Below are 4,272 nucleotides of genomic sequence, written 5' to 3'. Positions count from 1 at the left end.
GGAGCCTGCCAAGCCAGGGAGTGCACTCTGCCCATGCTCAGGGCCGACCCCATCCTGGCCAGTGCTGGAGCCTGCCAAGCCAGGGAGCAGAGTCCACTCTGCACATGCTCGGATCCGAGCCCATCAGTGCACTCTGCCCATGCTCAGGGCCGAGCCCATCCTGCAAAGTGCTGGCGTCTGCCATACCAGCTGCGGTCGGGGTAGCAGGACTGAATAACCCTCCGGGGCTCAAATAAACCCGGAATCATTCTTTCCCTTCCCCCCACTCCCCCCCCCAAAAAAACCCAGTTCCCAAACTTCCTTCCAAGCCATCCCGCGGGAGGAAGAGCCCAGCGGTGCCTCCCTCCCTCCCCGCCTTCCCCTTCCAGATGTTCCTCCCTTCCCTTCCCTCGGCTGGAAAAAAAAAGTTGCATCCTCCCCCCTCCCTTCCCCCCTCCGCCAAATCCCTCCCCCTCTCCCCTCCCCAGCAGCAGGAGGAGGACGGGGGGGTGGCCCCTCTCGTGCACGCGCCCGGCGGAGCCGCGCCCTCCGGAGACTCTCCCTCCCTCCTTCCTTCCTTCCCACGCCGGGGGTGGCAGGGGAGAAGGGGGCGTCTCGGGCGGGGCGGGGCAGGGAGGAGGGAGGGGTCGCGCGTCCTCGAGGCGCGCGCACGAGCCGGAGTTTGCGCGCTGGCGGGCGGAGCGCTTTAAAAGCCCCGCGCGCCTCCGCTCGTCCAGCTGCTCTGCCGCCGCTGCTTCTTCTTCTCCTCCGGCGGGCGAGAGAGGCTCGCTCCTGCCGCCGCCGCCGCCTCTCCGTGCGAGACCCGGAGCTGTGGCCGGCTGGCGAGGTGAGTTCCAGCGATGCCCGCCGGGGAAGCCCCTTTGGAAGCAGCCGGGGAAGGAGGAGGAGGGAGGGGAGGGAAGGGGAAGGAAGACGGGACCCGCTCTGCCTCTGCTCCTGGCCTCCTGGGTGGGCGAGGGCGGCTGCAGGCAGGCAGGCTGGCCCTCTGTCCGTCCGGTCGATCCTCTCTGCATCTCGCCCTCCCCGCCGGGACTTGCTTTCGGCTGGAGAGAAAAGAAAGGAAAAAGGGGGCGGGAAACCCGCTTTCTGGGCAAGGGGGGGGGGTTGCGGAGACTTTTGCACGGGGCATCCAGAGGGGGTTGTTTGGAGTTTTGCGCATCGAGGGGGTTTGCGCCGACTTTTGCACATCGCAGGGGCTTGCGCTAAGTTTTGCACATCGCAGGGGTTGCGCTGACTTTTGCACATCGCAGGGGTTGCGCTAAGTTTTGCACATCGCAGGGGGGGTTGCGCTGACTTTTGCACATCGCAGGGGGGCTTGCGCTAAGTTTTGCACATCGCAGGAGGGGTTGCGCCGACTTTTGCACATCGTGGGGGAGGCTTGCGCTAAGTTTTGCACATCGCACGGGAGGTTGCGCTGACTTTTGCACGTCGCAGGGGGGTTCGCGCCTACTTTTGCACATCGAGGGGAGTTGCGCTGACTTTTACACATCGAGGGGCTTGCGTTGACTTTTACACTTCGCAGAGGGGTGTTGCGCTGACTTTTGCACATCGAGGGGGGTTGCGTTGAATTTTATAGGGGACATCCAGGGAGGGGGGTGTAATGTTCTGGTAACTTTTGCACGGGGCATCCAAGACGGTTATTCTGACTTTTGCACGGTGCATAGAGGGGGGTTTGTGCTCCTCTGGGGTGCTTTGGGGGCGCCAGGGTACATCCCCCTCTTTTCTGCCCCGGAGTGGGGGGGAGGGAGGACTCCAGCACGCACTTTCTGCAACTTTGGAGCCCATCCGCACCGGACCTCCGTGGCTGAATGGGACCTATGGAAGGAGTTTCCATGCGAAGCGGAGTGAGTCTAGAGAAAAGAAAGACTAGGGAGGGGTCACGATAGCAGTCTTCCAATATTTGAGGGGCTGCCCCAAAGAGGAGGGGGGTCAATCTATTCTCCAAAGTACCAGAAGGCAGGAGAAGAAGCAACAACAGATGGAAACTAACCAAGGAAGGAAGCAACCTGGAACAAAGGAGAAATTTCCTGACAGAACACTTAATCCGTGGAACTACTTGCCACCAGAAGTTGTTGGGTGCTCCATCACTGGAAGTTTTTAAGAAGAGATTAGATAACCATTTGTCTGACATGGTAGAGGGTCTCCTCCTTGAGCAGGGGGGTTGGACTAAAAGACCTCCAAGGTCCCTTCCAGGTCTATTTTGGTTGATTGATTGATTGATTGATTGAATCACTTTGTTGGAAGAGTTAACCATGTTAGCTTGTATGGAAAAAGGGTTGGGGGTTGCAACCTTGGTAAAAGAGGGCGAAGGAGCTGTGGGGCAGGTCACAAATCTTCCAAATGAAGAGGCGCATTGTCTTCTGAACTGAAACCACACAAGGGTCATCTTAGAATAGATTGAATAAGCTGAAAGGGACCTTGGAGGTCGTCTAGTCCAGCTCCCTGCTCAAGCAAGAGAACCTATACTATTTCTGATAAGCGACTGTCTAGTCTCTTCTTTTAGGAGACCGTCCTATGAAGTGGGGGTCTTGAGCCTGGGTTGGACTACACTACCCATCAGGATCAGCACCTGTGAACGAAACTTTGCAGAGGTCTGGAATAAAGTGCGAACAAGCAACTTAAAGGCTGTTTTGGTGAGGTGGAGAGGGGGATGGAAGGATTATGTTTATTTATTAAATTTATATGCTGCCCGTCTTGCTGGCTGGATTTCTTGGCCCAGAGTACGGTCAGTCCTCAACTTACACTTTGAACGGTCACTAAACGAGCTGTTATCCCCTCAAAATTCGGATGCTTGGCAACTGACTCACACTTGTGACGGTTGTAGCATCCCAGGGTCACACAGTCCCCTTTTGCAACCTCTTGACAAGCCAAGTCAAGGAGGAAGCCAGATTCACTTAACAACCGTGTCGTTAACTTAAGAACCATGGTGATTTGCTTAACAACCGTGGCACGAATGGTCGTAAAATGAGGCAAACGTCAACAACTGCCTTAGCAACAGAAATTTGGGGTTGCATGTGCCTATAACTCAAATGCTAACAGGAAGGGATATTTGGGTGCTGTTTTTTTTTTCATAGGCTAATGTTAAGATGCAGAATTTGAGGGAGTAAATTGTGACTCGGAACTGGGAACCAGTTTGCTTGGTTCGTTGGAGCCGGTTTGTTCCTCTCGGCTGGATCTCTCTTGCAAAGTTGTCATTTTGGCAGCCAAGTTGCTGGAGGTAGCGTGGTATCTACCTTGCCCTGATGTCTCAAAGGAGAGGTGAAATGTCACTCCTCAATGTGTACTCCACATTGCATGCGTGCTGCATATGTGTGTTGTGGTTGCATGACTTTGGGCCGTGGGCTCTGTGAGAAATAAACGTCGGCGTTGTCTTGAATGCCCTCGGCAATTGGATAAGCGTTCCCGGTGTTTGGTCGTTCAATCCCGAAGTTGTCTCGCGGCTGGACTCGTTGTGCGCTCTACCGGGGGCTACCCTTGAAGAGCGTTCGGAAGCTACAGCTGGTGCAGCGTGTAGTTTGCGCATGGTGGCGCGGGTAGTTTGGCGGGCCCCAAGAATGGTCCCTGGGACATCACTGCACCGCTGCATTGGTTACCAGTTTGCTTCTGTTTCCAATTCAAGGTGTTTGTGTTTTAAAACAAGAGTCTCCAACCTTGGCCACTTTAAGACTTGTGGACTTCAATTCCCAGAATTCTGGGAGTTGAAGTCCACAAGTCTTAAAGTGGCCAAGGTTGGAGACTCTTGCTTTAAAGAGCCCTTCCTGGCATGGTCCAGGTTACTTGAAGGACCATCTCATCCCACTGGGATTGCCCCTACCACCTGTGGCCGCAGAGGAGACATGCTATGGGGTCCCGCCAGACCGATTATCCCGGCTGGTGGGGTCCAGGAGCAGGGCCTTCTCTGCGGTGGCTCCTGCCCTCTGGAACCTCGTGACCCCCATGATGTGAAATTGGCCCAAACCCTCCTACCTTTTCATAAGGGACTAAAAAACCTGGCTCTGCCCATTGGCTTTGGGGCTCCAGTGGAGGAAAAGGGCCCTGGAGGTGATTGATCGAGTAACAACAGATCCCACCTCCTCCCCCCCCAGCCCCTCCCCCCCATGTGTCTCTTAATATTTGGTTTTTTAACTTTTTATGTTTAAACTGTAAGCTGCCCAGAGTTACCCTATGGTAAGATGGGCAAGCAATAAATTGTAGAAAGAAAGAGAGAGAGAGAGACTGGCCTAATTAAATTTTAATCTGGGGTTATTTATATTTTAGGGTTTTAAATTATTT

The 4,272-nt window shown here is 54.8% G+C and overlaps 1 protein-coding gene across 4 annotated transcripts in view; it reads left to right on the top strand.

The window, feature by feature from the left end:
• Nucleotides 1-631: 631 nt before the first annotated feature.
• The window catches only part of TSKU (tsukushi, small leucine rich proteoglycan), a 29,921-nt gene continuing 26,280 nt past the window's right edge, over nucleotides 632-4,272 (top strand). For 3 of the 4 annotated variants that reach the window (XM_058186318.1, XM_058186320.1, XM_058186319.1), the window contains exon 1: nucleotides 632-826. The gene's annotated coding sequence lies outside the window, so the exon portion shown is untranslated. Of the gene's footprint in view, nucleotides 827-2,503; nucleotides 2,634-4,272 lie in introns of all 4 variants that reach the window. The other variant, XM_058186322.1, reaches the window with a different exon arrangement.

The sequence above is a fragment of the Ahaetulla prasina genome, chromosome 5 (assembly GCF_028640845.1).
Source record: "Ahaetulla prasina isolate Xishuangbanna chromosome 5, ASM2864084v1, whole genome shotgun sequence".
NCBI lineage: Eukaryota > Metazoa > Chordata > Lepidosauria > Squamata > Colubridae > Ahaetulla > Ahaetulla prasina.
Note: the sequence above shows the minus strand (reverse complement) of the source record. Positions and strands in the feature narration are given on the sequence as shown.